At 43.6% G+C, this 16,788-nt stretch overlaps 1 protein-coding gene across 2 annotated transcripts in view; it reads left to right on the top strand.

The window, feature by feature from the left end:
* The first annotated feature begins 6,459 nt into the window (after nucleotides 1-6,459).
* Nucleotides 6,460-16,788, top strand: part of Sulf1 (sulfatase 1) — a 163,119-nt gene continuing 152,790 nt past the window's right edge. For both annotated transcript variants that reach the window (XM_021221956.1, XM_021221957.1), the window contains exon 1: nucleotides 6,460-6,795. The gene's annotated coding sequence lies outside the window, so the exon portion shown is untranslated. The remainder of the gene's footprint in view (nucleotides 6,796-16,788) is intronic.

The raw sequence follows: 16,788 nt of genomic DNA, 5'->3' as shown, positions 1-16,788 counted from the left end.
CTTGACTTAGGGTGTTTTCCATATTTCTTCCCCACAGCCATACCTGCAGATCAATATAACCGAATCTCAGGATCCTATTTCTTAAATCTCATTATTACCTCCCACACATTTAATACTTTGCTTTTAATGGGAACTAAATCCCAAGGCCCCAACACCACTGTGATGGTTTGTATATGCTTGCACCAGGCACTATGAATAGGTGTGACCTTGTCGGAGTGGGTGTGTTACGGTGGAGATGGGCTTAAATACCCTCAACCTAGCTGCCTGGAAGTGGTAGATGTAGAACTCTCAGCTCCTCCTGTACTATGCTTGCCTGGATGTTGCCATGTTCCCACCTTGTTGATACTGGACTGAACTTCTGAACCTATAATCCAGTTCCAATTAAATGCTGTCCTTTTATAAGAACATGCCTTATTAGTGTTTGTTCACAGCAGTAAAACCCTAACTAAAACAAATAATTTCTACAAATATGGATTTTAAATTGATTTCTATTACATTTAGGGTTGTATTACCATAATTCTATGGAACCCAACATTTTGGACTAAATTACCCCATGTGTGGGCCACTCTTCCCTAAGTAGTTCTCCACCCCACCTCATCCTCCTCAAATAATTTAAAGTTTATCTATACTCACTTTTCAGTCTATTTTAGGCTGTGCTGGTGGAGAAGTTTTGCTTCATTGATAAAACCCTTCTCTGTATCCAGGCATGGTAGCATATGCCTTTAATTCCAGGAGAGAAGGGGTCTGTGAGTTCTAGGACAGCCTGGTCTACATAACCAGTTTCAAGCCAACCAAGGCTACAAAGAAAGATCCTGCCTTTGAAAACAAAGGCAAAACCTCACAGTTTGATGTGACAGCTCCCTTAGCTTGAGGACGATCTACCAAGAGTAAACCATACAGCCACTTCAAAGCTGAGTCCAATGCTGGTCTCACAGCATGTGACTTCGTGGTAAGCAATCATCTTCTCTCTTCTTAATGTGGAAAAGGCAGGAAAGTTAAGTTGAAGGAGATTAATGAATGCCAGAGGCTGGGCCGTCTTGTGTGATTTAGAACTGCAGGCTGTTCTAGTTGCAAGACTTAAAGTACATCTGTGGATACGTTGCGATAAATGACAACGGGCTAATTGTTATACATGTCTCTAGTGACACAAGACTTTACATGTCCTTCGCCATTTGCTTAATACACAAAATTTACGGAATGCTTTCAGCAAAAACAAAGATTTCATCAATGTAAGGAGCATTTCAGGTATGCGCTGTGTCTCTGCTTCGGATGCTCAGATTACAGGGGATCTCAGAAGCCAACCCCACACTCTGTTTTGCTTTTATTTTGAACCAGGATGTCATTATATAGACCAGACTGACCTGCCATTTTTATGTAGTCCAGGCTAGCCCTCAACTCACACTTCTCTTGTCCTGGTCCCTAAAGGCCATATTTGTGGTGAAGCTCATTGTTAGACCACTTTCCCAGATGCTGAGGCCTGGATTTGATGCCCAGAAATGTAAGAAGTAGGGAGAAGGGTAGAAGAGAAAGGGAAAAGATTGCATAGGATTTGGGTACATTTTATTTCTGATTATTCATATGTGCTTATGTACATATGGAGGCCAGACATTGACACTGGGTATCTTCCTCTGTTACTTTTCTCTTCCCTCCCTCTCTCCCTCCCTCCCTCCCTCCCTCCCTCCTTCCTTCCTTCCTTCCTTCCTTTCATCCTTCCTTTCTGTGTCTGTCTGTCTGTCTGTCTTTCTTCCTCTCTCTCTCTCTCTCTCTCTCTCTCTCTCTCTCTCTCTTTATGAGATAGGACTCTCACTGCAACCAGAGCTCACCAATTTTGCTAGACTTACTAACCAGGGAGCCCCCAGGGAGCCCCCTGCCGACTCTTTCCGGTGCTGGGATTATATGTGTCTGCTACAGGCTCCAGCTATTCTTATATGGGTTCGGGAAGATCAAACCCTGGTGTCTTAGTTACTTTTCTATTACTGTGATAAAACACCATAACCAAGGCAATTACAAAGATGAGCTCAATTCGGCTTAGGGTTTCAGAGAGTTAGAGGCAATGATGGCAGAGCAAAGGCAAGGCAGGAACAACTGAGAGCTTTTGTCTTGACCCACAAGTGGGAGGCAGAGAGAAACACTAGGATTGGCATGCGTCTTCTGAAACCTCAAAGACCTCCCCTCATAACACGCCGACCTTTGACAAGGCCACACCTCTGAATCCTTCCCAAACAATTCTACCAAATAGGGAGCAAATATTTGGGGATCATTTCATTGAAACCATCATACCAGGTTTTCATGTTGGCATATCAAGCTCACTAGGACATCTTTCCAACCCACATTTCCTAATTATTCTTTTTATGTCAAAACCAGTGTCAGAAAAATGGTGGGAGAGGTAGAAATATACTGCTTCCATTCTGATCTCCACAATATTAAACACGCCCAATACAAAAGCTTGGCTGCTAAACTGTTTCTCTAAATTTAGAAAGGTGATTATCTGTTGAAAATCACTAAATTAAAATTGAGTTTGAAGCTGGCAAGAGCAAGTAAGGTACTTGCTACATAAGCTGATGACCCGAGTCTGACTCTTGGAAAAGGAAGGACAGAATTTAGTCTACAAAATTGCCTCTGACCTTCATACTCTCAGGCATTCAGGCACAAATACACACACACACACACACACACACACACACACACACACATACACACACAGACACTATTATTTTATTCATATAGTTTTATGTCTATGAATAATTTGCCTGTATGTATGTATGCGCACCACATGTGTGTCTGGTGCTGGTGAGGCCAGAAGGATGAATCAGATCCCTTGAAATCAGAGTTTCATAAAGTTGGACGCCACCATAGGGGTGCTGGGAACTGGATCCGGGTCCTCTGCAAGAGCAGCCAGTGCTCTTACTGCTGAACCATTTCTCCAGATGCCTTAGTGAGAAGTTAGGCTTACTTTTAACTGAGCTATGTCTAAAGAAGTCAAGTAAACATAAATTAGGAATATCACTGGCTTGCTGAGTTGTCACAGTTGGAAGCATTGTCCGAGACCTTTTCCTTCTCCTTGACTGACACCCACCCCCCAGCCCCATCACACAACCTGGTTCTTTAGACTATAGCTGCATGGCTCACCTGCAGCACTGTCTCTGAGCTGAGCTGCTCCACAGATGTCACCTCCCTCTATACCCATGCCATCTCTCTCAGCCTCCCTGATTACTGGGTTGGTATTCTTGGCCAAGTGGCATCATCAGGGGAAAAGACACAGGATGCTTTGAGTGCACCAAATCCTCATACCAGACTCCTCCCGTCCCCTCCCCTCCTCTCCCATCCCCTCCCCTCCTCTCCCCTCCTCTCCCCTGCCATCCCCTCTCCTCCTCTCCTCTCCCATCCCCTCTCCTCCTTTCCTCTCCCCTCCCATTCCCTCCCATCCCCTCCCCTCCTCTCCCCTCCCCTTCCCTTGGTAAATCTTCATGCTGGCTTTGTTCCCTTTTTCTGAAGCATGACAAACAAGTGGTTTTTCTTTTTTGCTTTAATGGTTCTTTCAACAAAAAGGGGTAGTGTAGGGCTTTCTGATAGGTGTTTCTGTTTAATGAGGTTTTTATTATACTGTATTGGTTTCCCTGAAAAGAAATTATGAGCAGCAAACAGCTGATAATGGAAGAAGAAGGGGAAGAAACAATAAGCAAAGGAGGCAAACATTAATGCAGCAGCAGATGCATTTGCTGAAGCTGAGGGATTAAAAGCCACTTCCCTTCTCCCTTGGCCACCATTGTGCTAGCAAAAAAGTGAGTGTAGGCCCTCATGTGCCAATTGCATGTGTGTGAGAGAGATGGCTATAGATACAGACTGAGCTAAACTACCATCTGTGGAGGAAGAAGGGTGGAGAGCCCAGTCTAGACAAAGATGAGTGAAGCAAGGAGTGCTGGGTTTACAAGGGCTGGTCGGTTACCATGGAAACTAATTGGAGCTAATAAGTAAAGGGACATTTTAACTGTGGGAACAGAATAGGAGGGGCCGTTCTTCAATATCACCGTTACCTATTAATCTTTCATTTTAGGAGCGTCCTGCCTCAGTTTCTAGGATGAAGCAATTCATTTCGCAAAGAGCTCTTCCATCCTGCTCCGTCTGACTTTACAACGCTGGATATCATTGTTTTAAAATACAATGTATTTTAAGTTTAGATCTTTCAAGGCAGAATCAACTTCACTCTTTTTCCCTTAAAAAAAATAAACTGTTTGCAGATGGCAAGGCGAAAGCAAGGGAAGTAATGGAAACTTCTTAACTTCTAAACCGACCCAGCACAGAGCAGAGAGACAGGCTGCAGAGGGAGGGGAGCTGGGACCGGAGCCCGCCGCACCAGCCTCAGGCTTGGGCTTGAGCTGATTTTCCCTATCAACAACATTTCAGAACAAGAAAAAAAAAAAAATGCATCTTTGTGGACTAGTTTTACAGTCCACCTGAAAGGTGGCACGCCCCGCCACTATGCAGAACACAGGACAAGCATGGGCCAGGGTCTGTGGCAGCCTTGTAATTTTCATTTTAAAACAAGTTTTAAGTGGGATGAATGGCTGAAATGATCAAGAAAAGAGAAGTAATAGTTGAAATTTAATGAAAAGGTCTACAGTGGAGTGTAGACTGAAACGTTCGCACTGAAAAGCATTTCAAACAATAATGTAAGTCAGAGACGACCCCCAGGGAAATGTCCCATGAAGAGAAGTTACAGGCACAGGGTGGATGAAACATATTGATTTAACACCTTTACAGTTTCTTAAGTTTTACTTTTGTAACTCAACTTACAGTTTAAGAGATTGCAAACTGGCTTAATAATGTCTCCGGGGTCTTTTCCATCTACACAGTTGAGGCAATGCAGAGTTCCAGACTGAGGTCTGGTGGATTAACTACTACCCACTCCTCCAAAAACAAGACAGAATAAAATTGCTCGACAGTAATTGGCACTATTAAAATTTTATGGTCCCCAGGGAAGCCTTAGGCCTGTCCTGCCAATCGCGTTGTTGACAATGTCTGTGGTGCTTATGTTTCTGGACATGGGTGCTGGGGAGTCAGGGGTAGCTTAGTGAATTTGTGACACCGAGTAAAGCAGACACCTCATTATCACTCTGGGAAGAGAATAAGCAAATGAAGTCAAAGCTCCCACCTCCCCATTCCTCTCGCCTTCTCCTGATGACCCAGTAGGGGAGAGACCACTCCACAGTAACTCGCTCCTCTCCTCGGTGCTTCGGAAACTTGCACCAGAAGGAACTGTAAACATCCTTATGTAACATCACAGAAATATGCAAAACAACAACAACCACAACAACGAAGCCAATCAGCCAATGTTGCTTGTTACCGAAAAAAATATTTTTATGACATTGATATGCCAAATACCAGCTACCTATCTGGATCTTTTTAGGCTTTGGGGAAGTTTAAACCTCTCCCCCACCCTCCCCCACTCCATACGTGATTGGTTTTCTCATCACAAACCTCAAAAGGTGTAATATTTAAATGTTCGCTTCCAACAGGCACAGTTAGGCAGTAGGTGGTATTTAAAATTCCTCTTTACTCTTTAAGATTATCCAAATTCCTTGGATGTCTGATTGAATTTTTGAAAGGATAAGATTTTTTTAAGTAATGAATTTATTTCTCAATATCTTCTTATATATGAAAAAATCTAACACTTTTCTGAATCAGGTTATTAATGTAAATACTTTTATAAATACAATTCAGAAAAACTGCATTTTGAAAAAAGTACACAAGAAGGACGTATTTAAACAACCCCAAACTGAAAATATTGCAAAGCAAAATTGTTAATGAGATGCTTGAGCTACTTGGACGTAATAAGCACAATTAACTAGAAACCAATAAAAAACAATTACTGGCAGAGTGTAGCCTTCTAGTACCAGGAGCTGTAATTCCGGGATGACTGTGGATGTAGAAAGTGATTAAAAGCCACCTTTATCTAGGAAAGCGTGAGTTGCTTTAGAGAAGTAGAGTGAAATGGTTTTCATTGACCGTCTCTGGTTTAGCCTGGGAGACACGTGAAGAGCCCAGTGAGAAAAAGAAGTTTCGGCTCAAAGCTGCGACACCAACCCCCAAGCCTTTTCAGGAATGTTGGAGGCGGCCGCCCCCAATCAAAGGGAGGCAGGAGTTTAGATTTCAAAATGTAGATGTCACATTTCAGTGCAAACTACTCCCACATTTAACACTTTATCAGCATGACAAGAAGAATCTTTTATCTCCCGTGGGGCGATGGGGGGAGCGGCTTGCTGAGGACATGGCCCTCAATAGATTAGCTGTAAAAGATTTTTAGTGTTCCTGGGCATCCCACCGAGAATCCCCTCCACCCACCCAGGAGCACAGAGACTTGTGAAAAGTAACGCACAACTGGCCACCAGAATAATTCATTCGCTCTACCTTCCCCGCTGCACCTCCCACTCCTCTTTTTGTAGCAGTCCTTTCTCTCCGAAAATCTCAGGTTACTTGGCTGGGCAGTTCTCCGACCTCCCCGTCCCTGCCCAGCCCTCCGCCTCCAATCCGTACGAGACTCTCAGCCTCAGCAATTGGATTGGGCAGCCTGTCTTGACACAGCACTGTGCTGAGTGCTTGAGGACGTGTTTCAACAGATGGTTGGGGTTAGTGTGTGTCATCACATTCGAGTGGGGATTAAGAGAAGGAAGGCTGCCCTGCTGGAGCTGTGTGGTCTTCTCCAAGTGAGAGTTGCAGGCAAATCCAAGTACTTGGCTTTGGGAAAGAGGAGAAGGAATTCATTTGCAACAGCCACAAGAAACGCAGTATTTTCAGGTAAAGTAAAAAGACACCAAATCAATTCAATTCATATTCTCTCTCTCTCTCTCTCCTCTCCTCTCTCCTCTCCTCTCCTCTCCTCTCCTCTCCTCTCCTCTCCCCTCCCTCGCTCTCTCCCTCTCTCCCCTCTCTCTCGCCGTAGTTTGGAATGTAATGCTAGCCCAGCACACTTGTCAAAGCCGGTCCTCGCCGTTCCATCAATGCTGCTATTGTACGGCTGACAGATAACAGTGCACGTAGCTCTGGCTCCGCTGTCTTTGTAGCGCTAAAGCTTCTCCTGCGTTGCTTTTGAAGGTGTAACGAAGATACTGTCTTCGGGAGCTCGGGTGCCTTGAGGTTCCCGTTATAGGCGCAGAAGAGTAGGTGTAGACTGCTCATCAAGGATGGGCAAGGCCAAGAAAGCGTTTATTTTAGCTCTCACCATTAAAGAGTTCACTTTAAAGCTGTTGCGTTCTCCTTCTCAATAAGAAAAGATTCTTCTAAGGGTCTATGACCAGCCGGCGGAGTCGGAAACGCTTTGTTAACCGAATTTGTGTAAGGTAGATTGCGTCGATCTGGGATGGAGCAAGAGTGGTTTTTAATCATTTCTGGAGACTAAGTCTGGGAACTCCTTAGGAGAAAAGGGCTGGCTCCCGTCGGTGCAGTCTTTGGGTCGTCCCTGAAACAAAAATACTTAGAGCTGGAAGCCAAGCAAAGAGGGGAGGTAGGGGGAAATGGCTCTCTAACGTAGCCCAGTTGCAGCTGCGGGGGAGCAGATGGATGTAATTCACTTGCAGATCTGTGTGTGAGTTTTACAAGTCAGGAAAAACTAAAGTAGCATATCTGGGATGGATCATTAAAGTCGCTGCATTTATAGGCTTTAAACTGTGTTAATTAAATGTAAATAGATGTTCAGCCCCAGCTATAAACAAATAAACAAAAAGATTTTAATTACGAGTTAGTCATTGGAAATTAATGGTCATCTGGGTGCCGAGCAACAGTAAGTGAGTTGTCATCTGATGTGTGGCTAACTGCTCTGCCAAAATCACCCACCAGGATTTAATTGAATGGAATATAACAAGGGACATTACATGCAACATCTTATGTCAAAAAAAAAAAAAGACTTTCAAATTGGTGCCTATTTTCTGAGGGATTAAAAAGGTATTTTTATTTTTCAAGTGTTTGAGCAAGATGGGTGAGTCTGGGTTACTTCTTTGGCTGCATTCAGAGACTGACTCTCTTTCTGAGAAACCATATACCTGCGCTATGGAAGAACCTGGCCCTACAGGGATTGCAAACTGGGTAGAGAAATCCAACCCGGTCCTAACTCTTTGCAGGTGAGAGATTTTTGTACACAACACTACATCTGGGAAGTTTGCAAGTAGGAGCTATGTAATAGATAGAGCAACAGGATGAATGCCTGGGACTCTGGTTTGACTTAAGGTCTCTAACATTAGGTTTCAGGTTTCAGTCTTGCATTTTTGTAATCATACAGCTGACTTTAAAAGCTCATTTTAAAAAAAAAAAAAAAAAAAAAGTTAAGACAAAACCAGTATCCCAACATGGTGCTGAGCTGTTTGTTTTTTCAGAATGTCCTGGCCAAGGTTTGAACATCTTCAGCGAGAAGCATTCTCCCACCAGTGACGCTGAGCATTATCTGAGTCCCAATATTACATAACCAAAGTGAAATAGGACTTAGTTCATAAACTGACGCCATTTGGAATTCCGTTCATTCCATACTAGTTTTGCTGTGGAACTGAAGTTTCAAAAGTGAATAGGGAAAGGGAGACTGATGTCTCCCACCATATCAGGACGGGAGCTCCTTACTGCATGGAGCAAGTTCAGGGCTTACTGACAAGGCCATTTGGTACCATTGTAGCTTTATTTGGGGACAACATAAAGCCCTGCTGTTGGACTGGCTTTCACCCAAGGAGATGTCCCCCACAGTGGTATTCTAACAAAGGCAAGGACAGAGTTCTGCTTATGAATGGAAGCCCCACATGGGCCCCAGGAGCCTATGCCTGGAGACTGATGCCCAAGTTGGCTGCTCAGAAAGTAGATAATGTGGGAGACTCCCTACAACCATCCCAAAGATTCACCTGTCCAAGACAGCAGATCACAAACTAGATACTGAGTGTTGGAACATAGTAAACTCACACCTTGAAGACACAAACTTAATGTTTCTGTCTCCCTAACAAAGCAATGTAAAATAACTCAATGAACAGAAAATGCTAACTTAAAAGATAGTGCCCACAGGCCAATCTCCATTTCTTATCAAAATCTGGATCTACCCGGACCAGCTGGCAAACACTGACTTATTTGTGGTGACTTCCACATCCCTCAGTGTGACATTTGGTCTCTTCTTCCTGACAACACTAGGATGCTAACACGTGAAATTCCCATCAGTGGTCTAACAGCTGTAGGAGAGTCTGAACACACAGGGGTCCCTCTCAGGGAAAGAACCTGAGTGGGGTGAGGTTCTGTGTGCCCTGTAGCTGTGTCCTAGGTTTGAATCAAGGTGACATTTCTGAGATGTGAATGGAAAGCTTCATTCATGAAAGTTACAAAATTCACTTTTATGATGAGGGTTACGAAAATAATTTATTAGGGTCCTGACAGATTGAATGGGGACCTCCATCAAGACACTAAAGTGAGTGTCTGTATTCTATTTCCATCTGGAGAACTTAATGGGCCATCAAACAGATTGTTGTAACCATGTCTATTGTCATGGTTTAGCCAAGTGGCAAGTGTGACACTTTTCCTAACTCCCTACACATAGAATAAGGTTTGGGGTTTGAAACTTCTGTTCTTTCAGTCCTCAAAGGAGAATTTCCAATACTGAGTTGTGTATAATATTTGATGTCCCCAGCCCTTGCCATGTGAATCAGGCCACCCAATGGTTCCAGTCAGGACATCTGGTTCTTTTTTTTTTTTTTTTTTTCACGCAAAACTGCATAGCCAGAAGGAATTTAAGGGGATTTCAGCTTTATATGCTGATCTACATATTTGTATTTTTGTCATTATTGACATTGGGACAAAGAGGCTCTTGTGTAAAATTAAATATGAGTCCATATGATTAAATCACCTTTATGTAAGATCTGTGAAAAAAGTCAAAAGAAGGTATTTTGCAGGGGAAAAAAATTGCCTGAAAATGTTTCCTGTTTAAAAATATTTTCAATTCAATCCAATATGCTGGGGAGGAAGGAGGAGCATGTGAGCCCCTCTCAGCCTCTTCCCTCCATCCCAACATTTCACTCTTCCCCTCTTCCCTACAGCCAATCTGTCATCAAATCCTAAGAGTCCTTCCTTTAATATATCTCCCACATCTGGCCTGCAGCTACTGCCCCAGTGCAATGATTCTCTTACATGTGGGCTGTCGAAACAGTCTCCTCTTTGTCTCCATTTCCCTCTGTGAATGTGCTGGCAATTGAGGCCTCAGGCACAGAAAGCCAGGTATTCCTCCACTGAACTACACCTTCACATGCTGGCCCACTGATAGTTAGCCTCAGTTTTCCAGCCATATTCCCACCCCATCCCACAATAGCGAAAGCTGTGTCCTGACCCCAACTACAGTGACCAGGTCAGTGTCCACACATAAGTCTCTTCGTCCTAATCATTTGCAACCCTGTTGAGTGGGAAGTGAGCTCCTATCATGTATGATGCTCATCTGGGGGCCTAGGAGTGTGCTTAGCAAGTGCTCCCCACTGAGCTACACTCTAAGGCCATGTGGTTCTTTCCGGTTCTACATTCATAAGCCTGCATACGAAAAGGAGCATTTCACTCACCCCTCTCTACTTACTCATCTTTCAGAGTTTTAGCCTGCTCTCTACATTCTCCCAAAGGCCCCATCCAGCCACACTGATGGGAGCCTTCCTTCTCTCGATGCTGGTCCTTGGCTGGTGAGTTATACATCGTACCTAGTATAATTGCTTTATTATATCCTGCTTTGGTGGTTTGCTTCTTTTACCTTGTTGGCTCTTCAGGTGAGGTGACAGGGATTAGCCTGTTTTACATTCGTCTCCACAGAGTGTGTTCACCAACTCACAGAGACACTCAGACACTGAAGGAGCTCTCTAGTAACCTCCTTCAGAGCCGTGAGCCAACTCTTAGCGCTTCCTCCTCATCCATCCATTACAAAGGAGGAACAAGCATGAAACTCAATTGATTTTATTTTAAGAGTCCTTAGGGGAAACAACACTTGTAATCAAAATGTGAAATTATTGTCCCAAGTCAAGATCGTTAGGTAAAAAATTCCCATTTATTTCAACATCCCTTGATGACTCTGACAGGAGTTACACCTATGACTTGCCCTTCTGTCACTTAAAATACCAACTATGGCTGTAGATCTGGATAGTCTAAGCCCGTGTTCTAATCCAGAGATGATATCACTTGGCTATGCAGCCTTGAACAGGGGAACAAACCATTGTTAGTTTTGTGTCTGTAAGATGGATACAGTGGTACTTACCTTAGAATGTTGTGAATGAAGCCTTCCACATATATTAATATATCACAGCATATCCATTATTGGATGACTAGGAACCATGGGAAGTGGACAGGTGCACTCAAGGACTAGACCCACAATGTAAGAATGAGTTGTCTCCGTCACTCCATCATTCCTTCTATCTCGGCCTGTGCTCTACTCAGCATTTCCAAAGGCAGGGGAAATAGAGATGGGAGGGGTGGAAGGAGAAAGGTAGTTTGGGCCATGAGGGATTTGAAGTAACTGCATAGATGGATCTGTGAGGTCCACCCCCTGTGGCAGAGCAGTGAGCTAATGATGCTGGGATCTGTGAGGTCCACCCTCTGTGATGGAGTGGTGAGCTAATGATGCTGGGACCTGTGAGGTCCACCCTCTGTGATGGAGCGGTGAGCTAATGATGCTGGGATCTGTGAGGTCCACCCTCTGTGATGGAGNGGTGAGCTAATGATGCTGGGATCTGTGAGGTCCACCCTCTGTGATGGAGCGGTGAGCTAATGATGCTGATGCTGCTTGGAAGAGCAAGTCCTGGGTTCAGCACTAAGGATAGTAAAGGGCAAGGACAGCCAAATCAGACCATTCTCCAAGAGCCCTTCTCTTCCTTCTGGCACACAATCTAGAAAGAAACCAAGAGGATTTAAGAAATGGTTTAGGCGTTAAGAGCACTGGCTGCTCTGTCAGAGGATCCAGGTTCAATTTCCTGTATCTATACAGTGGCTCACACCATCTACAGCTCCAGTTTTAGGGAATCTAGGGCTATATTCTAGCTTCCATAGGCATTTAGGCAAGCAATTTAAAAACATACAGGCATACAACACACATAGACACACACACACACACACACACACACACACACACATCAGACTAAATAAACAAAGGATTTAGGTCAGGCTTCCAGAAGTAATTGGTTAAGAAAAACAACATGTAGGCAAGACAGAGCCGGAATCACCACCTCTAGAATTTAACACAAAGCTGCATGCAGCCTGCTTGAGTCCCTCGTTTGTTCCCAGACACTGTATTTACCAGGGAACATGGAATCTTCCATTGGTACTATTTTTCGGGAAGTACAACTGAGCAAGAAATTCTCTCACATAAGCTTTGTATTCCACATATCGAAATGTGCTTGTGGACGGACACTGGTCATTTGACACATTTTCAGGAGCCTGGAAAGGTCAAAGGGTCTTCTTTCCACTCTAATCGCCTGGACCGGCACTGCAGTGAGCCAGGAACTGGGAGGAAACTACAAACATCACCCCCAACACCTCCCACCTCTCCTCCCACTCCACTTAAAACTGGATGCCCTGCCTCTTGGACTCCCTTCCCCTGCAGACTTGTCTCCAGAACTTTGAAAAAGAACTGACTCTTAATTGCCTGGCTCGATTTTCAGCTGTACCAGCCAAGCTTTTCAACTTTGCCCTCAAAATATGTGGCTCCTGTATTCCCAATTAATAATGTACTAATGTCTTATCAATTTATAAAAGGCTCTATTTTCAAAGTTAAAACCTCGCCTGATTTGGTTTCCCTTGAGAAGATTTTATTGCGTAGCCCAGGCTGCCCTGAAACTCAGGATCTTCTTGTCTCAGCCTCTCAAGCTCTGAGATTATGGAGATCTGGGATCACACTGTCAACATCTACCAAAATATCTTTTCTTGTTTCTACTTTTTGTTTTTAACGTGAGTGCCAACATAGGAAACACTTTCTATGTTCCTATGCGACACACCTCTGACTAGCTGCAGTGGCCAAGGTTAGGTCAGACGCTGTGTTTCTGCACGAGGAGTCTTCATTGTCAAAGGTAGAGTCTCCCAGAATTGATCTGGAGATTCACGTTAAACAAATCGCATCACAAGGTTAAGACTTAGAACCAGGAAGAATCTGGGACTAACCTATGCTACATAATGAGTTTTCTAAGGTTACAAAGAACTCAGGAGCTTTAAGGAATTTTCTAAAGAGAACTGTGTGTTATAAGATGGAGAATCAATACCTAAGCACCCAATGATGTACAAGTTGAGGGCTCAGAGATAACTGGGAGTAAGAGCCCTTCCTGCTCTTACACAGAGTCCCAACACCCAGACAGCCGTTGCAGCTCTCTGTAACTCCAGTTCCAGGGAGTTATGCCCTCTTCTGGCCTCTCTGGGCATTGCACGCACACACTAACTCTTAAACTACACACAGAAATAAAAAATAATATTTTTAAAAGTATATATTTTGAAACCAAAGAAATCAGCCCTGAAATTTTTCTCTCCTTATGGGTAGTTTTGCTTTTGTTTGATTTCTCCTGTTTTAAGCATTAACCAATTCTTAGGTTGCCACGGGTCTAGTCTTCACCTGATATACAAATTGTAATTGAGAGATCCTGGTTCTGTTGTTGCAATGAGCTGAACTAGTGGGTTTTGGCTTATTTTTGTTTGTTACTCTTCTTCTATATAGTGTTTCCACTTAAGAAACTACAGAAAAGTCCACAAATAGAATGTTTCACGAACTTGGGAAATTTTTTTATTTCTTTCATGAAGGCCCTAATACCATTCAGTCTATGTCTCTACCCGTTTTTCTGGGCAGTTATAGCATCCCCTAAAAAGCAAACTGGAGCCTGAATGAGGACTTTCAGGTCTTCACTCTGCTCCTATGACAGAACATTCTAACTCAAGCAATATGGCTTGCCCTGTTAATCCCAAGTACTGTCCTAAGCTGTGAGCGTCAGAAGAATCGCATGAGCTAGGGTAAGGATCATTTGGATTCAGAGTGTGTCCTTATTGATGATACTCTACAAGTGTGAGCCTGTGAATATTATCTTCAAAATGTGCACCACAAATACGGCTTAGCCCCCATCTACCTCCCCACAACATAACATGCTCCTGCCTGTACAGCGCTTCCTCCTTAACCTTCACCTGTTCACAAGCAATCGTCTGCTAAGCAGAAAGAAAGAGCTTCCTGGAGGACAGATGGGCTGGGCAGCATCCAGGAGTTTGGGAAAGTTCAGCTTTCATCTTATAGAATGCACATCCCAGAAGGAGAAGCCCCCACAAATCCTGTCCTGCATTTCCCTCCTGAGAGCTTTACGCTGCTCAAAGCAAGGAAGGTTTTTGGAACATGACAGATAGTAAAGTCGTAGGATATGTGCTAGTTTTTATTTGGCATACTCCAGGCTTCCCATGAGTTACCAAGTTTTTTCTATCTCTATGTTGTTTAGGAACTTAAGAGTGCACTCATCATGAAACAGCAGAATCCACTTTCTAGCTGTGGCTTCCATGTTCTAACAAAGAGTCACATTTGAGCTAACTCCATAATGCAGATATGGGTAAAATCTGAGAACACAGGCTGACAAGATGGCTCAGCAATTGAGCACTCATGTATGGCCCCCTGCACCCAACACACACACACACACACACACACACACACACACACACAAAACACATGCATTCTTCTCTTGCAAAGGACCCAGGTTCAGCTCCCAGCACCTACATGGCCGTTTACAACTGTTTACAACTCCAGCTTCCAGAGGAGTGGATGCCCTTATCTAGCTTCCTTGGGCACTGCATGCATGTAGCCCACTTGCATCGTACAGTCAAAACAGTCATGCATACAAAAATAAACATTTAAACTATGTGCGTGTAAATGCACACCAATAGAGTTCAAACTGACAACATCTAACTCTGATCATCGATAGACATGGAACAGGAATCCGACCGATGTTTGCAGAGCTAAGACATTTCCCCCTTAGACTAAAAAGAATCTTTTCTAAGATTAGAAAGAAGAGGGGCAAGGAGAGGAAGGGGGAGGGAGAGGAGGGAAAGGAGATTATTGATTGGCCAATAAAATTCTGGTATTTCTAAGTTTGGGAAAATAATGACTTTTCAAGTCAGAACACCAAACTACTACAAAACACGTACAATGCTCTTCTTTCAGCTAAGATAATGCTGGTGGAAAGGAATGTAAATTTAAAGCAAGTCCAGAGGCAAAAAGAGATGAAATATTTAAGTTGCTTCTGCTCATAAACCTTCAGATTTTACCATGGAAGAGCTTTATTGATAACCTCCTACAGAATGTATAAATGACAAGTTTTACAAATGATATACACACTCACAGACTCCTTTCTTCCCTACAAAACAAGTAGCTCTTTAAAAAATGGTAATTGGTACATGGTAATTGGACAAATTTGTGGAGTCAAGTGTGACATTTGACACATATTTACAGTCTGCAATGATCCAGTCAAGGTAATTAGCATACAGCATAGTTCTGAATTGTAAGATTTGGGAAAAGGTTCCAGGCTGGGCTGGAAGTTGCTGTGCACCCAAGCCTGGCCCTGAATTCTTTAGTCTCCCATTCTAGCTCCTCAGAAGTCTTGTTTTTTCTTTTTATTAATTTTATTTCAGTCCTGCAATTGCCTTTTTAAGACAGAGGAAGAATTCCTTAGGCAAACAGCAACCTCATGCAGTAGATGTATTCCCAGCTTAGCTAATGTTTTCTTTAAAGAAGACAACTACGTTGATCATTTCATCCTCTTGCACTGTATCCTGGGGACACTGTGCCCAAAGGCCATAGAGCTTGAGCTAGTCTGATTTGTAATCAAAATATATTTCTTTAAACACTTATTTATTTTTAATTATGTATATACCTGTATGTGTGCAGGCTTATGCGAGCACACATGTGTTTGCTGGTGCTCCTGGAGGACAGAAGAGGGCATGAGACTCCCTGGAGATGGAGTTACGGTGATTGTTAGCCATTAATGGTGCTCTGAACCGAAGGGTAGTTGCCTGTAAGAACAGTATGTGCTCTTAATTGCCAAGTCATTTCTCCAACCCTTGAAATGCACTTTCTAGTTCAGGAAAACGTATGGACCATGGAGACTTGACAGCATTTTGGGTCCTCAAAAGAGACTTGGGTTCCAGTCAAGTTTTTTAATGAAGACTTTGGCCTGGATTATATTATGCAACTGAGTGCTCTGAACCAACTACTTTGGTTCCTTTGGGAGAACCGCCAGCTAGAGCAGCAGAACCTGTAATCCATTTCTCACTCAGCATTGCCTGGCATGAGGGCATGATTGACACGAGCCAGTTTATATTTGAAAGCCATTAATGGCTGGCAACTGAACTGATGAGACTCCAGCCCAAGGGTGGAAGACCCAATACCCGAGCTCTGAAGTCAGATCAATAAGTACCACATGCACTAGAGCACTCAGCTGGGCTGCATAGCCTCAGGCTTCCTGCAGCCCCCACCAAGCTCAGTGGGATGATGTCCTTGAGGGAATGCTCTTTAGTGAGGTCAAGGAACACAAGCTACTATTCAGGAACTTACACTGAAACAGGATCTTATATAATGTGGGGCGGCCTCAATCTCACTGTACTGCCGAGGATGATCTTGAACCGTAGATCCTCCCCCCATCCCGAAGTGCCAGGATAACAGGTGCGCACAGCCTCATTCAATTCTCTCAATGACTCAATTTCAAATTTCAATTCTGAGATGTGTTTCTGCAGGCTAAGTGCTAGGCCTGTCTATTAGAGTCACAGAGGATTCTTGAATTGGAGAAGTTCAGAGTT

Source organism: Mus pahari, chromosome 22, assembly GCF_900095145.1.
Source record: "Mus pahari chromosome 22, PAHARI_EIJ_v1.1, whole genome shotgun sequence".
In the NCBI taxonomy this organism is placed as follows: domain Eukaryota; kingdom Metazoa; phylum Chordata; class Mammalia; order Rodentia; family Muridae; genus Mus; species Mus pahari.
The sequence above is the reverse complement of the archived record's forward strand: the minus strand, read 5'-3'. Positions and strand labels throughout refer to the sequence as shown.